Genomic DNA, 18,014 nt, shown 5'->3' on the forward strand with positions numbered 1-18,014 from the left:
GGAGCACTTCTGGAACCCTAACCCTGACACGTGCCGGGCTGAGGGCCGTGGCGCACGGCCTCGCGGTCCCATTGGTTGGGATTCACCCCTCTCAGAGACCCCCGGTGCCGACTGCAGTGAATCCCTCATTTTATGACCCATCAAGGATCTTGATGATCCCTCCTTGCCTTTGGGCTACAGGCTCTTTTGCCAAATAACGCCGCTTACTAACCTTTCTTAGTTAGCGTCTTAGGAAAAGCTGCCTTAGTCTTGGAATACACTTAGTAATTTTAAAATTCCACGGTCCGAAGTTAATTTATTAGGTGAATTTCCGCTGTGCCTTGTGTTCCTTCCCAGAACCCTTCCTGAGCATCTACGTGGGCCAGTCACCTCATTATGTCATTTCCAATCCTCACGACAACCCAGGAGGTCGGTCTGTTATCACTCCCATTTTACAGGTGAGGAGGCTGAGGCTTGGAGTGCCGATCCCAAGGCCGCTGTACTGGTAAGACTCGAACCCAGGTGTGATGTCTCTGAGGGTCGGGGATTTCCCATCATGCTACCCTGGCTCCATGGGGTCCCACTAAAGGTCACAAAGCATGGTCTTCGTCCTGGCTTATGGTCTGGTCCAAGAAGACAAGGCAGGGCTTGAATGAGTGTGTTCGTTCACCCTCTCGCCTCTGCTTTACTCCCAAGGAGAGTCAGTCAGTCACCCAATGACCTTTATTAGACACCTATTTTGTGCTGGGCGCTGGGACACGAAGATGAAAAGGGCACTGTCCTGGCCTCAAGGAGCTCCCAGTTGGGCGACAGGTGAGGAAACCCACAGCCCCTACCCAGCGGGACAGGCCTGACAAGACAGCACGGGGAGCTGGTGGGAGGGACTCCAGGGCCCCCTTGGATAGTGGGGGAGGCAGCCAAGCCTGGACGCTGACCCACCCGGAACCCCGGGTGGCCCCTCTGGTCTTCTCCTATACCAGCAACAGCTGGGTTTTCACCGGTCGCGTGGTCTGGGGCTGCAAGCTGGCAGCTGGAGGAGGACATCCTCAAGGGCGCATCTGGGGCATCCCAGGAGGCAGAGCTGGAGTGGAGGAGCTATGGGAACGCGGCAGTTCCCATCTCCAACCCTGGAAACTCTCCAGGGTCCTGACCGAGCTTACGCTTCAGATAAATATAACCGCCATCTAGGGGGAGGCCTGACTCCTTGGAGTGGGTGAGATGTGGCCTCCCTCCCGAGGAGTTCCCTTTGGGGCAGAGCCGCAGGGACCTGGGTTAGGGTGGGGGACTTCTGAGTGCTCGTTCGCCCTGTGGGGATCAAGCCAGAAACGCAGAAGCTCTCAGGGTCCCTGACGTCTCCCTGCTTAGTCACACCACCATATACGAGCATTTCCCAGCTGCAGAGGCCAGGCTGAAAAGGATGCCAAAACGCACTGACACTGGGTTAAGATCTAGGACAAAGAAGGAGCGGGATCGACATCACGGAGTGCCCACTCGGGCGTCACGGCAACACCCGATTTGCTTTACTCTTCAGCATCCCGAGGGGCAGGGCACCCCAAAAGGCATGAAATAGGAATTGCTTACATGACTCAACTAAACTGGGTTTGGTTTAAATCACCAACGGGCACAACTCAAATGACTCTCAGTAGGGGGATGGGTAAATGAATTGTGAGTCAGTGTGGGTGGAATATTATACAGCAAGTAAAAATGATGACCTGGAGCTCTGTGAGTGTTGGCATAAACAAAGCTCAAATCTGATGTTGGGCTGAAAAAGCAAGCTGTAGAATACTATGCTAATTTAACCTGACTGCCACAATTTGTACATATAAAACTTATAAGGAGTATTTTATATTTGGAAGAAAATGTAAAAAATAAAATTAAAACTACAGCACAAAAGAGGAAAAAAAAAAGAATATGCTAACGGTACTATTTGTGGGCGTTTTAAGGCATATAAGCCATACCTTGTATAGTTTATAGATATGTGTATATGCACATACATCTGTGTATATGTGTGTAGTATATACACATGTATTATACGTGTATGTACATATATGTATATGGTGTGTGTGTGTGCACGCGCGTGTGCCTGCATGTGTCTGTACGGTAAAACCAGGACTGAACAGACCAAGTTCATGGTGGTAGGTGATGCCAGGGTGAGGGAAATTGAACCGGGAAGGAGAATATGAGGGAACTCATCTTTATGTCTAATATATTGTTTCTATTAAAAGTCTCGGGACTTCCCTGGTGGCGCAGTGGTTAAGAATCCACCTGCCAATGCAGGGGTTTGAACGCTGGTCCGGGAAGATCCCACATGCCGTGGAGCAACTAAGCCCGTGCGCCACAACTACTGAGCCTATGAGCCACAACTGCTGAAGCCCGCGCGCCTAGAGCCCGTGCTCTGCAACAAGAGAAGCCACCGCAATGAGAAGCCCGTGCACCGCAACGAAGAGTATAGCCCCCGCTCGCCGCAACTAGAGAGAGCCCGTGTGCAGCAACGAAGACCCAACATAGACATAAAAAACAAATAAATAAATTTATTTTTAAAAAAAATCTCAAGCAAATATGGCAAAGTGTAAGCTCCGTTCACGCTGTGTGGACAGGCTGAGTTGGAGGAACTGTGATGTAGTTGCCAGAGGAGGGTGTCCTCGGGGGCCGGACCTCGGTGGTGAGTGCATACTAGCCTTTGGACTTGTCTATTTTAAATTTTTTAAAATATTAATGAATAAAACAAAGCAAAATGCCAAAGCATGAAAGGACAGTGAAACCACTGCTGGTTCCAAGTGCATTCTCCCGGCATGTTCTCCTGAACAAGGGCGACCTTATTCCAGAAGACTTGGGTCAGCCGCCTTCACTCTGAACATTCAAGGGCCTTGCTTGGTCCATGGGCCGCAGACGGGTCCTTCCCTCCAAGGTTCCAGAGACAACTGATAAAGCCTCGGCTGGAGCTTCAGAGTTGGGAGAACCATGGGGTTGGTTGGTTGGTTGGTTTGTTTATGGCCACACCGCGTGGTTTGGGGGATCTTAGTTCCCCAACCAGTGATTGAACCTGGGCCCTCAGCACTCAGAGCACAGAGTCCTAACCACTAGACCACCAGGGAATTCCCAACCATGGGGTTTAGTCAAACCTTCCCACGGGGAGAAACACAAGTGAAAAGAGGCGTTTCTCCAAGTGGCTTCTCCACCTCGAGACAGTCGCTAGCCTGGACCACACCGACGTGTCTTGGGTTGGGCCATTCGGGGCATGGTGCTGGGCGGCACTATTGGGTCTGAAAGTGGCCTGGCCTTGCTGGAGCTCAGGGAGGGTTGGTGGGGTCCACGCTGGGGAGGGGGCAATGCCTGGACCTTGAATGGCTTCTGCTAAGTTTGGGCCACAGGAGAACACTGAAGATTTAAGCAGAACTGTTAACAGTAACACGGCTGGCATCTCACATCTACATTCCAGAGCACAGCACTGGGCTGGCACACAGGGAAAAAAAACAGAATCCTGGACTGAGTTGTGTGGCCTGCAAATTCCTATGTCGAAGTCCTAACCCCCAGCACCTCAGACTGTGACTGTATTTGGAGAAAGGGTCTTTAAAGAGATGATTAAGTTAAAATGAGGTCATATGGGTGAGCCCTGCTCCAGTATGACTGGTGTCCTTATAAGAAGAAGGGATTAGGACACAGACACACACAGAGGGACGAGAGTGTGAGATACAGCAAGGAGACAGCCGTCTACACACCAAGGAGCAAGGCCTAAAAGAAACTAGCCCCGCCAACACCTTGATCTTGGACTTCCAGACTCCAGAAGTGTGAGAAAATGAATTTGTGTTGTTTAAACCACTCAGTCTGTGGTACTTTATCCTGGCAGCCCTGGCAAACTAATACAAGCATCAGATAATAAGTGAGGGAAACTGTGTTCTAAGTATCCCACTGGCAGCTGTATGGAAGGGGGTAAGGGAGGAACAGAGAGGCAAATGGGGAGGCCAAGGCTGGGATCGTGGCTGGAACCTGGGCAGCGGCGATCGGCGCTGTGTCACCGCACGAGCCCACCAGCCGAGGCGACTTCCCCGGGGCCACACCAGCCCGCCTTGGCCTTCAGCCCCTTGGCATTCAGCTTCCACTGCCGAAACAGCTCGATCAGAACTTAGGGAAAAAGCACTTCAGCCCCCTTTCCATCTACAATTTAAAAGAAACAGACTCACAGACACAGAGAATAGACTAGTGGTTGCCAAGGGGTAGAGGGGATGGGGGGGGTGGAGTGGGAGTTTGGGGTTAGCAGATGCAAACTATTATATAGAGAATGGATAAACAACGAGGTCCTACTGTATAGCACAGGGAACTACATTCAATATCCTGGGATAAATCATAATAGAAAAGAATATGAAAAAGAATATATATATGTATAACTGAGTCACTTTGCTGTACAGCAGAAATTAACACAACATTATAAACCAACTATACTTCAATAAAAAAAAAAAAAAAAAAGTTTTCCCAATGAGACACACACACACTGCCCACCACCACCTGGGGCTTTCCAATGACACGTACAGGCCCCCACCAGGGAGGCCGGCGGGGCTTACACGGAGGGAGACCCACTGCACGCCCGTTGCTGCATTTCTCACTTCACCCTCCCGATGATTCAGAGGTTTGGGCTCTATTGCTCCCATTTTACAGATGAGGAGACTGAGGCCCCTGGAGTGTCAGGAACCTGCCCAGGGTCACACAACTGCAAGCAGAAAACCTGGGGCTGGAACGCAGCTCCGTCTGACCTCCAAGCCCCTTTCTCAATGCCACCGTGCCTTCCCGAGGGGTGGGCTTCCTTGGGGATTTCCCACACAGGGGAGGGCCGCCCACAAACAACCCAGCACTCACTGCGACCCTCCCTGCCCTTCTCTGCTTCCTGCGTGGAGAGTGGGGCTCAGTGGAGACAGGCACCGTGCCCCACCCCAGGTCAGACAGTGACTCTGTCGAGAAGGCATCCATTTGTCGCCCCCAGGGGAATGAAACCTTTACATCATGGTGACATTTCACCAAGATACTCCCCGTCATGGGGCTTGGCACCCACCCAGTCTCGATCTGCTGACGCACCTTTGACTAAAATACGACGCCCGCACCGACTGACCCTCTCTGCCGGGCACCCTCCAGCCCTCCTAACGTCCCCGAGGGGCTCACACTTCAGGGAGCCCCTCGAGGGAAGGGAGCTTCACCCGAGCTCCCTTCGGTTCCTGGAGACGGAGGCCCACGCTCTCCAGCTCTGCACGTTTGTCTCCGGTTTCTCCTAGGGTTGCCAAACGCAAGCTTCATTTCTAGATAAGCCCTTCTCCACTCTCTGTCCCTGGCCTCCTACCAAAAGCCTGAAACACCCACGTGGACGGCCGCACAATTCACAGAAACGCTGTCTGGGAGACGTCGTCTCCTTGGCCCCAGCTGCAAAACCCAGCCCGGGAGACCACAAAAAAGATAACGGTGACAGGGTCCCATAAGCACATACCGGGGTGGGGCGGGGAGGGGACCAAGAAAGCTTTCAAGCCCCACGGTCAACGGCCAGACCCAACCTGGGGTCAGATTCCTGCAGCACAGCCTCAGCTTTCAGGTGCAGTTGGACTCTGGCTGTTTTCTACCCCATTTTCTGGAAAACAAAACTGAGCCTGGGAGACGTTACGTGGTATCTGTGAGGTTGCGGGGCTGGTTTGAGGTGGAACCAAGGCTTGAAATCCAGCTTTCTGGACGCGTAGGAACTCTGAGCACGTGGCCGCTGCAACGTGGGCTCTGCCATCACCCCTCCACTCCGGCCAAGGCTCTGGGGACATTTAGGGCATCCACAGCCCCGCATGTCCCCAATCTAGCCAGGGGTCTCCTCGAGGGCTAGCTCCTGGGGGATGCTGCCACCAAATTCAACTCTCAGGAATGAGAGAAAGAAAGAGAACGTGGTTGAAGTTCGATGTCATCCCGCCTGGGCTGCCTTCGCCTATGTTTAGGAAAGCCTGCCAGAAAGATGACTCTTAGGACAGAGCCTGCCAGCTGTCAGCCCCAAGGCCGGGCCAAGCTCTCTGCTTTTGCACATGCTGTTCTCGCGGCTCACCCCATGACCCCAGCCTGCCCCGCCCCCGCCCGGGTCCCGCTGATGAATGAAGTCCTGCTCGTGGGTTAAGACTCAACTGCAGGGTCACTGCTTAATCATGGCCCCAGACCTGTCCGCCTTGTTCACCGGTGAACCGCCAATGTCTGACCTCGTTGGGACGAGGAGATCCGTACATTCACTCCGTAAATATTTACTGAACACCGCTGGCGCCTCTGTGGGTGAACAAGACTGACAGGTCTGCAGGTGTGATTCAGCTCCAGGAGGCTTCCAGAAAGCAACGACCCTTCAGCTGAGTCTTCACTGCTGAGCAGGGATGGATCAGCCTGCAGGGGAGGGGGCAGGCTGGGGCCAAGGGACGAGCCGTGGTACGAGGAATGACGGAGATGAGGAACACGAGTGTTACAGTATTACAGGGTTCGCTACGTGGTCTATGGCTAATAGTACTGGCTATGACAATAGTGATGGTGATGCTAAATGCTCCACAGATGCATTGTTTGGAGGGATTTGGGGAAGGCTGGAATTAATGACGGGGAACACAGTGAAGAAGGCTATTCTCTCTTCACCACATTACTTCAAAGCCCCACCTCTGCTTTGAGACAAAATCTAATTTTTAAAAATCCAATAAATGTCTAATGCTTGTCGGGGGCAGGGGGAAGCCCACCCCTAAACTTGAGACATGCTTCGGCTCACTGCATGCCTGAGGCCTTGGACACTTTTTCCCAGCTTTCTGGGGAAGTGGGTTCCGAGACGTCACAGACCAGGTCTGCAGCGTGAATGTGACCAACTGGCCGGGAACCGGATTCACAGTGGTGACAGTCAGCCGGTTCAGAGGCCAGTGCGGTTGCAGCGCTGGGTCCCCTTCCAGGGCTCAGCTCGGCTGAGTTCACCGGCCGTGGGTGTCGAGGCCTCAGCAGCCTGCCTCCTGTCTGCTCACACTTGCTGCCTTGCCAGCTAAGACTGGGCGCTTCTTGACGGCTGGAACCATTGCTGTGCTGGTAAATGTTTAACAACTGAGGCTCGAAAAACCCCAAAATACCCACCCTGATCTGTAGTGTCTGCCAATTCCCTTGGTGTAAATATTCCCACCATGGCAATTTGAAGCCACCAACGTGGGGTCACTGAGCATGGAGTTTCTGGAAAGAGCCTCACGATCACACAGAATGATGTCGTTTTTCCATCACATGCGCAGAATAGACATCAACCACCCCAAGAGCAGAGAGAATAGTAAAGCGAGGTAAAAAAATAGGATGCGCTAAGTTTTGAGTACTTATTACCTTTGTTTTAAATAAGACTTATTTCACTGTAAGTTTCTATAACATTTAATGTTGGTGGTGTTCACAGGGAGTTATACTCAACATTTTGTAATAACCTATAAGGGAAAAGTATCTAAAAATACGGGAATATATACATATATATGTGTATATAACTGAATCACTGTGCTGTACACCTGAAACTTACATGACATTGTACATCAACGATACTTCAATTAAAAAAAAAAAAATGATGGCTGGGTTGAACTTTTCGGAAACTTAACCACAACTTTTCTGAATACTTAACCATGGGCTCTCACAAGCCGGGACAAGCCGGGACAAGCCAGCATGACCCAGTCGGCCAGTTCCAGCACAGCACTGGCCGACTGGGTCTTATTCAACTTGAATCCTCAGCGCGTATTAACTGCCCAGCAAACACTTATCCCCAATAACCCAGCCAACACTTGATGAGTTAGGGCGAAGCGGCAGACATTGTTCTAGGTCTTCTACTCCCAGAATCTCGTATTTCATCCTCTGCACAGCCTGATGGGGTCACTGCAATTATGATCCCTATTTTACAGATGAGGGAACTGAGGCTCAACACAGACAAGCAGCTTGCTCACGGTCATACAGAGTGCCTGCGGACGATGCCGAGGAGCCTGCCACCCTCTGACCGCCTACCCATCCTGCTCTCCAAAACGTCAGGGCAGTTCTGACCTGTGCCCCGACGTCAGCCGGACTCAGCGAGAGACCCTGAGGCTAAGCCCCAAGCCCGGGGTACCCCAGGCTCCGCTCTTCTTCAGAAGCACAAAGGAGAACTCAAAACGTGAGCGAGGCCAACGGCAGAGCAGAGTCAGACCCACAAACCACCCAGAAATTCCAGGAATGAAGTGGTGGCTGGGAGGAGGGGCGCGGGACACCCCAGCCTGTCTCAGGCAGATCCCAGGACTGGGTAAGTACCAGACACCCCAGGGGTGGGGATCTCCCTCCTCCATTGGAGCCAGTTTTCCTTAAACCCTTCTCAACAGAATTAGGGCAGGACAATGGAGGAAACAGGCCTGTCCCTTCCCTTGCCAACTGCTCTGCCCTCAACCCCACAAAGATGAACACTAGGCTTAACAAAAATGCCCCCGCCCCCCGCTGCAGGCACTTTCTTTCCTCCTGTCCCCTCAGCCAAAGATACGTCCTTACAGGATACACAGGGCAATATCTCAGGATGCTTAATTGAACAAATACAATATACAAAACCCATTCGGTTTTTTAAATACTATGCTAAGAATATACACAAAAAGAGAACACTCGCTCAACAAACATTTACTTAATCTACTGTGCGAAAAAAAAAAAAAAAAGAACTAAAACCAGGTTTGTTCAGTGCAAGCCAAGATAATATATAAGAGAAGCCACTTTAAAGTGACTGGATAATAAATTAATATGTTCTTAAAATACCCAGTACATAACTCCTGGGGCCCCTTTCTCCCTTCTTGCAGATGTGTGGATGTTTCCTTGGAAACAACGCTCCCAGCGAAGCTTTAGATAAATGGCAAAAAACCTCCACCTCCAAAGGACAAGAAATCAAGGACTCCCAGGAGGCAGCGTGGATAAGCGTGGACATTGGGTCAACCCTGGTTGGAATCCTGACTCCACATCACTGAGCTGGGTGCTGCCCAGAGGGTCCCTCAACCTCGTGGAGTCTCCAATTCCTCATGGGCAAAACGAAGCCCTGAATTTCTCCCAGGGCTGGGGGAGGATTTGCAGATTATGGAGATAGTGGTTCTAAAGAGCCCAGCAGCAGAGTCCCAGGTTTACCGGTGTTTAATGACTGTTTCTTTCCCTCCTCCTCCTGGGTGAATTCGGGCATCCCAGATCATCTCTGCTCCAGGCTACAAGGCTGACAGCATCTGGACCAGCCTCCCACCTGAAATGCATGATTCACTGGTATTGGGTGGTACCTGCAAGGATGAGTCACAGCCTTGAACCAAGCTCAAGAATTCTACAGCAGCAGGCTATGGAATTGTCACATTGCTTCACAGATGAATATCCCCAGGGCAAACCCTCAGGTGGCCACGGAGTCCTTGGGATAGCCCAGTGAACAAGACTCTGTCCCCAGGAATTGGGGGGCGGGGAGGGAGGGAACATCGCAGCAAATAGACGATACAGAGGCTGGAGGAAGACAGCCCTGGGACGTGGGATGGTGAGGTTGGGCAGAGGGAGGGGCAGGGACCACTCTGGCTGGGGTGAACTCCAGGCAGCAGGAACCGCAAGGACAAAGGCTCAGAGATGGTCACCATCTTGCTCTGACCAACGAGGGGTGCAAAGCCAGTGTGGCCGGGGAGAAATGGGGTCACAGAGGCAAGCAGGGCCAAGCAGCCAGGGGCCTTGAGGGCCATGACAAGGATTTTATTCTAAACACAAAGAGGGGGAACTTCCCTGGTGGTCCAGCGGTTAAGACTCTGCGCTTCCACTGCAGGGGGTGCGGGTTTGATCCCTGGCTGGGGAACTAAGATCCCGCATGCCATGCGGCATGGCCATAAAATAAAAACAGTAAAAATTTTAAAAAATAATTGCAAAGAGGGGTGTGTGTGTGTGTCTGTGTGTGCGTGCGTGCGTGTCGGGTGCAGGGCAGATGAAGCCGATGGTGACAGGGTCTGATTTATGCTTTGAGAGCCTGGCAGATGTAGCATTGCAGACGAAGCTCACAGACATTAACACTGAACCAAAGAAGCCAGACTCCAGGGATGAAACATGCACGGTTCATTTATGTAAAGTTCAAAACCAGGCAAAACCAACCTATACCATCATAAATCAGGAAATGGTTACCCTCGGAGGTGGGGCTATGGGAGGGTTCCTGGGGGATGGTCAGGCTCTGTAGCTCTGGGGGTGTAGCACGGGCTTGCGCACTTGGAGAAAATTCATCCCCCAATGCACGAATGCATGTGCATTCTTCTCTAGCATGTTGAACTTTAATAAAAAGTTTAAGAGAAATTTAAAGAAGTCCTGGCTTCTGTTGGAAGAACAACTCCAGAGAAGCTGGAGAACAGATAATGCAAGAGAAAATCCTCCAGGGCTCTCCCCAGGAGGCTCAGCAATGAGACAAGTCCGGGGCCTGGTCTCCTACAGCCCTTCAAAGTGAACTTGAAGGTGCTGGAGCCCAGATAAAGCTCCGTGCTGCCAGAGCCTCCCACTTGGGCCAGACACCGACTCTCCCAGACAGGGCCCAGTTCATCCCCAGTCTGAAGGGCACTTTGTCCAGCGATGCCAAAGCTGAAAATATCTCAGTCCCTGGGAAGCCCGGCCTTGAAGGTTCCCGGGAATAAACAGTGTTTTTACAGCAGCCCGTGCTTCCCCCATGAGAACAGACTGGCTGTGTTGCGAGCCGGTTTGGGGGCGGGATGGAGAGGCGCAGCGGACACGTGCATACACACAGATGTATTTTAAATGCTGGGAAGGAAACAACCCATTCTTTCACAGGGGCCGCTTAGGGGTTACAAACAGACGGACTTCACAAGCTCCTGGGCACACGGGGCTCTAAACACAGGCTGAAGGAAAAGGCGGGAATCCTCAGGACACTTGCTCGGGCCCCAGAGCAACGGGTGCCAACAAGCCGAGCGCTCTTCCAGAAGAAAGTCCTAGGCACACGTCAAGAGCCTGTTCTCAGGGGCCTCGGCTCTGGACAGAAGAGGTCGTTCTAGCTCCCAAGCCACTGGCTCCATTCTCGCCATGTGACCTGTTTCTGGTCACACCAGGCCCTGTAAACAGAACCTTCCGCCCCCATCAGCCAGCCCCGCCCACCCCATTCTGGGGCTGGGGCCCAGGGCAAGTCTTCTCGGCTTTCCAGGGCAATGGGTCCCACCCCGGAGCCCGCACCAGAAAGTGCTGGAAGCCGCGTGAAAGCACAGATTGCCGGCCCCACCCCCATAGCTTTAGGAGGCTTGGGGCAGGGCCTGAGAATCAGCATTCGGACGGGCTCCCGGGAGCCGCTGCTGGTCCGGGGACCCCACTTTGAGAACCCCTGCTCTAGGTGGTAAAAGCCTCTCAAATCTTCTCACGCCGCACCTTAGTCCAGTGTTTCCCAAACTCCAGCCCTTGGCACACCCCCTTCCCCAAGCTTTGCCCACCTTCCTACCGTCTCCCTGTTCTAGTTCATACTGTGTATTTTATTGAAGTTGGCTTGCTTTGGGGGTTCAAAGAAATTTACTTTAAAAAAGGAACCTTCTCGGGACTTCCCTGGTGGCGTAGTGGTTAAGAATCTGCCTGCCAATGCAGGGGACACAGGTTCGAGCCCTGGTCCGGGAAGATGTCACATGCCACATGCCACGAAGCAACTAAGCCCGTGCGCCACGACTACTGAGCCTGCGCTCTAGAGCCTGCGAGCCACAACTACTGAAGCCCACGTGCCACAACTACAGAAGCCCACGTGCCTAGAGCCCGTGCTCCACAGCAAGAAAAGCCACCACAATGAGAAGCCCGCGCACTGCAACGAAGAGTAGCCCCCGCTCGCCGCAACTAGAGAAAGCCCGCGCAGCAACGAAGACCCAACGCAGCCAAAAATAAATAAATTAAAAAAAAAAAAAAAAAAAAAAGGGAACCTTCTCTCATCAGCAGGTGCAGAGAACCTGAGGCTGGAGTAAAACGGAACACGAGGAAAACGTAAGAGAGTTGGGGCCAAGGGCTTCACTGTAGAGGGCGCTCTCTGTTGTAGCAAGGTCAGGGCGGGGAGGCATTCGGGGCAGAAGGCACCCCCTGAGATGGTCGCCTTGCTGTGACACAGAGGAGAGAACAGCGCCCGGGTGGGAGGCCTTTGCTGCTGGGTCAGTAGACACACTCAGTCACCTCGGGGACCAGCAGGATGGGCTCCCCACACTTTGGGGGATACTGCTCATCCCACAGTGATCTGTTCTCAAGTACAAAGGCCACCCTGTGACTCTCCTGCGCCCCGCAGCCCAGAGCAGGAAATCCAAGCTCAGTACAGCTGACCCCACCGCAAGGCAGGCTCCTCCGCCCTGAGCCTGACCCTTAGACCCCAGCCCCCCTGAGCTTCTTGTCATTCAGGGTGCCAGGCCCCTCCCCTCCTCCAGGCCTTTGCGCACACCTGGTCCCTCCCCTTGGTGTACCCCCCAACGTCACCTTTCCCTGCCAGAGAACGCTGCCTCTTTGCTCTAAAAGGACTTCTAGGATCTTACCAAGTCAGCCTCAGCAGTTGCCAGCTGAATGCCAGTTCCCAGTTCTAGAGAGATCCAGGATTTTTTCAATACAAAAGAACCTCAGGGCAGGGTCCATTCTGGGACCACCTGACTGCAAACAAGATGGAAGCTGGATTCTTTTCCTTTCTGGGATTTCACCATTCTGTACTCACAGTGGGATGTGATCCAGAAACTTGGACTGAAAATGTGGGATTTCATAATTTATATTTTTTTAAAACGATGGTCCAAAAGTTGCATAATCCTCATTAGGACTTTTCTTTTTCCCCTAAATCTGTGGTTTTTGTCTAAGCTGACACAGCATTTGAGACAATCAGAGAAGATATATCTTCCTCGGGCTGGATCATGAGAAACTGTCTATCCCCACAGCCTTGAAGAGGGGGTGTCTGTCGGTGAGTACCCACAACTGCACAGCCTGGGGTAGAAAGCTGAGCTCCCCCAGGGCAACATCTCCGACAGGAATCTCCGTCAGCTGCTCTCCTGTTGCGGAGGCAGGGGAACTGTGAACACCTCCCCCAAAACACCCAGACGCCAGATTCTCATTCCTGAATGAGATGATCTCAGTTGATGTTTCTTCAAGAGGGAAGTCAAGAAAATGGGACACGTGTTCCTTAATACCATGTGACCCAGCTATTTTACTCCTAGGGGTAGACCCAAAACAACTGAAAACAGGTGTACAAACAAAAATGTGTACACAGATGTTAATAGCAGCATTATGCACAATAGCCAAAAGGTGGAAATGGCCCAAACTTCCATCAGTGGAAGAAGGGATAAATGAAAGATGGTCTATCCATACACCGGAATAGTACTCAGCCATAAAAAGGGACGCAGCACTGACACAGGCTACATCATGAATGAACCTTGACAACGTTATGCTCAGTGAGAGAAGCCAGACACAAAAAGCCACATACTGTAGGATTCCATTTATATGAAATGTCCAGAATAAGCAAATCCAGAGAGACAGAAAGCAGATGAGCAGTTGCCAGGGGCCGGGGAGGACAGAATGGGGAGTGATTGTTAATAATGGTTATGGGGTCTCCTTTTGGGATGATGAAAACGTTCTGGAATTAAACAGTGGTGATGGTTACAGAACATTGCTAATGTACTAGATGCCACCAAACTCTGTACTTTAAAATGTAAATCTTATGTTGATGAGTATTTTACCACAATAAAACCTTTTTTTTTTCAAGGAAAAAAAGAAAGAAAGAAAAACGAGCATGGCTGGCCCTACCAACCACCACCCAGATCTGCCTGACCCTCCCCGTTCCAGAACAGAGTGTGCTCCCTTTGGGACTTTATGAGGGGCTCCAGATGCCCTATCCCATGAAGGTCTGAGAAGCTATTCAGCTCAATGAACTGAAGATGAAATGAAATGACGCCTGTGTTATATTTTCCTTTCTTGACAAGCCATGAGCCCCTTTGAGTGATGCTGGGTTTGCACATCTGGGACTGATCAAAAACCAGTGAGTCTGCAAAAAAAGAGGGGGAAAAAAGCTTCCTAGGTCGGGAGCAAGCAGACACAGAGGCACCTCCCATACGCAGTAAATTACTCTGGTGACAGAGAAAAGAAACGTTCCAGCTCCCACAAGGCCAAAGAGGTCGGCATTTGGGGGTCCTGCCTTTGAAAGCCAGTTTTCAAATGCAACCTACCACAAACCCCAGATATCCAACGTGAGGTCTCTGAGGGAGGGATGCAGTTTGGGGGCTTTCAGAAGCTCATGCTCTTCTGCTGAGCTCCAGCCCCTCCCCATCAAGCCAGCTCTCCTTTCCAGACGCAGGACTGTGGGAGCAGCTGGCATTGCTCTGGGCTCCCCAGCGGGGCCCTCTGCACGTTGATACAGGTACCTGTCAGCAGAGTGGATCCCAAGCCCCTCTCCAGGCCCACCCCTAACCGGGGCCAGGGATTCAGAGCCCACATGGCAGAAGCCTTGCGCAGCAGCACGCTCCGCGTTGACAGTCCTGTGGCCAGCCACTGGACCGGCATCTTCTTCCAGAATCTCGGGTGGGGTCCAGCCAGGATGGCAGCTCTTCCCCGCTCTGGCCGTGTCACGTCGGGTACATACCTTAATCACTCTGAGCCTCGACTGCCTCCTTGTAAAAAGGAGGACAGTCCAGCTCATAAAGAAGTCAGCAGGATAGGTCATCCATGTAAAACCCCAGGCACGTCTGGGCCACAGTAAGTGCCAGATAAATGTCAGCTGCTGGTAGGATTACAGATGCTATCGTTACTATTCCTACTCCTATTTTTTAAGAGACTGTAAAAATCAAAATCACTCTCTTCATTCTCCTCCCTGGCTGCGTCATCAGGGACGAGGCTGGGGCTCAACGCTGCTGCTATTTCACGTGGAGCCCCTCTCAAACGAAACGGTTCCTTGTTGAAGGTCAGATTCAGACGTAGAGTCAGCAGTTGGGCAGAGAAGTGCCTTAAAGGAGGCAGGACCCAGCCGCTAAGTGTGTAGGGTAAGTAGACAGAGAGGCCTGGGGTGACAACCTCCCACACAAGCTAGGGGACCTTGGGCAAGCACTTCACCTCTTTGAACCTCGGCTGCCTCATCTGTAATGAACATCTAGAGGCCTTGTGCCCAGGTGTGTTGCAGGTAAAGAGGACGGCAAGGGCCCTCACAGCTAGCGCACCAGCAACACAGCTCTCACACCTTCTGGTCCTTCCCCCACGTGCAAACAGCCAGATCAGGGGCAGAAACAGAAAATCAGGTGCACAAGACAAAGAGCCCTGAGAGTTCCCCTCTGGGTCTATCTGGAGAAGGGGGCACGGCCTTCACCTTGTCCTTCACATGGTCTCTCATCTGTCAGGCTCTAGACCCTTGGTGTCCTGACCCCACTGGGGAAGGCAGGCTCACCCTCTTCTGCCCGGGGAAGGAGACCAAAGGTTCAAGGTAGAAACTCACAAGCCCACTCTTGGTTGGAAGTTGAGCTGGGCACCTGCCAGACTCCCAGCTGCCTCTCTTGACCAGAGGAGTAGCTCACCTCTGGCTAAAATACACCCAATTCAAATCGGACTTCGATGAGCAGGCATCAGCTAAGCCCTTCCTGGCTTGTCCACCAGCCCAGCCCTTTCAAGGGAGGTTCTGGGTCTGCACTGCACGAGGGGCTCGCCCTGGCTCTTCCACCTGGGGCTGCAGATCTCCTAGACCCCAGAGCTGAGCCCTCAGCTCCCAGCCGTCCCCCCACAAGAAGTTTACGCAGATATCCACTCTGGTTGAAGAGACCCAGGAACTCTTCCCAAACCTGTAGGAACTCTGATATGCCCCACGCTTGGATGCACCCACAGCCATATGGAGCTTTGGAGGCAGACAGAATTGGGTCCCAGCCTCCGCTCTGCCTGGACACTGCACCTCTCTGACCCTCAGGAAGACTACCTGGAAGGTTTGTTCCAAACAAAATCATAAAGGGGCGTGGCCCTGTAAACTTGCCAAGGAGAACGCACATGCCGCCCTTAGGATCACCCCGGCCCTCCACACGTGGGCAGGACACATTCGAAGTCCTGCCACATACACACCACCAGCTTTCTATTTATTGACGCCCACTGTGTACACAGGAACGCAACAGATGACGCCCACTGTGTACACAGGTGAGGGAGGAGTACACAGCCTCAGGGAGCACGATTCTGCGGTCAGACAGCCTTTGAGTCCTGCTCCCTCGCTTCCAGCATGTGAGGTCTCAGGCAACTTGCCCTCGCTGAGCCTCAGTTTCCCCATCTGTGGACGGGCACGCTGCCGAGCATGGTTCTGAGATGCAGGTGGCGCGCTCAGCTAAGTGCCTGCACACAGCAAGCCCTAAAAGGTGGCATCTGCTCTGGCTATTTCAGCTCCTCGGAGATTGCGGGAGCGGATCGTACAGTGCAGAGAGGAGAACAATTTAAGTCACACTTACCTCCCTCCGCAGGGCTCCAGCCACCTCCTCGCCGGCGTCTTCTGAGTGGAGGGGCGGCAGCGGCAGCACGGGCACAGCGGACACAGCGGGCAGGTCGCGGGATACGGGACACCGGTGCCGCCGAGAGATGCAGTGGGTCCGAGGACCCTGCGCGCCGCCTCTTGTAGGTTGCCCGGAACGCCGGGGCCACGCCCCGCGGCGGTGGGCGGTGCTGATGGGGCCGCGCCGTCGCGGCCCCGCCCCTGTCCTCCCGGCCTCGCCCCGCCAGGTCCTCCCCCACCCCACCGGCCCCGCCCCTCCCGGCCTCGTCCCACCCCAGGAGCCCGGAGGACACCCGGAGGCGCGGGCGCCTGGGGTCCGGTGGGGGGCGTCGTAGGGAGGGCGGGACCACCTGCGTCCAAAGAACTCGGCTTGACAAGAGGAGGACGCGCTCAGTTTCTCGTCATGACCATAAAAGTATCGTTTCCATTGACAGCTTAACGATGCACCCAGCGCGATGCCAGGCACTTTCCACCAGGGGTGTGCAAATTTACCAAATTCCACTTCTCCGCGGCTCAACTGGAAAATGGGAAAAGGGAAGCTACCTCCCGTGGATTGCAGCAAATGAAATCAGGAAGGGCGGGGGCTCCATCAACTATGGTGCAGAATACACACTTGCTAAATTTATTTCCATCCTCTATGCGTGGATAGAAAACTTCACTCTTGCCACCCTGACACACACACACACACAAACACACACACACACAATTTCCAGGGTGTGAATGAAGACAGGAAGACCTTACTGGATGAAGGCAGTAAAGCCGAGGTCCAGGCTAAGCACTTTACCGTCATTATTCCAGTACAGGTTCACAGGAATCCAGTGAGATGGAAATGAACCCATTTCACAGATTGGGCAACTGAGGCTTGGAGAAGAGAGTGCCCCAAGTCCCCGGAGGACAGTGCAGTTTAACACTCTGATCAATTGAGAGCCAGAAGCAACTGCCTTTGAGAGATGTAAAGCCAAGGCCCTTGTTGGCAGGGGAAGAAATCAAGGCTGCAGGAGCTAAAGGACTCCCCCGTGCTCCCCACTCAGTCACATAGTGTGGACCTACTGCGTGCTGGTGGTGCCCAAGGGCGAGATGGAGCCTGTCCTCACCACGTTGCTTATTCCTGCACGAAGACACCGAATCAGCTCACTCAGTATCGACTCCCCGCACACAGCCCCCATCCAGTCACCCTGCACCCGCCCCTGTGCTATGCGGGGATCTCAGAGTCTGGGGCACCCAGACAGGTCAGAGCACACGGGGCGGGAAGGGGGTGTGGACAGGGTTGGGGCAAAGATAAGGGAAGAACCTCAGTGATTGGCCAGGCATGTGTGACACGGATTCAGAAAGCTGGAAGCTCTTGAAGATTTTGGTGCAGCTCAAATGCAGATAAAAAAGTTATCTTTTTAAAACTCATATTATTTTCATTTCTTTTACTTTTCTTCCTTTTCTCAGTTTTTGAAGCATCATTGTCAGCTCAACATTCATTCATCCAATACTTATTAAGCACCTACTATGTGCCAGGCTCTGTCCCAAGTACTGGGGCATTTAGTGGTGAGCAAAAGACTGCTGCAGAACAAGTGTCCTCGGTTTGACAAAGAGCAAATCCAAG

General features: G+C 52.7%; 1 protein-coding gene across 1 annotated transcript in view; it reads right to left on the reverse strand.

Moving 5' to 3' along the window:
* The window catches only part of CRISPLD2 (cysteine rich secretory protein LCCL domain containing 2), a 66,743-nt gene extending 50,219 nt beyond the window's left edge, over positions 1-16,524 (reverse strand). Inside the window, exon 1 of the mRNA XM_061173345.1 lies at positions 16,380-16,524. The gene's annotated coding sequence lies outside the window, so the exon portion shown is untranslated. The remainder of the gene's footprint in view (positions 1-16,379) is intronic.
* Between the last annotated feature and the right edge of the window lie 1,490 nt (positions 16,525-18,014).

This window comes from Eubalaena glacialis, chromosome 18 (assembly GCF_028564815.1).
Source record: "Eubalaena glacialis isolate mEubGla1 chromosome 18, mEubGla1.1.hap2.+ XY, whole genome shotgun sequence".
Taxonomy (NCBI): Eukaryota; Metazoa; Chordata; class Mammalia; order Artiodactyla; family Balaenidae; genus Eubalaena; species Eubalaena glacialis.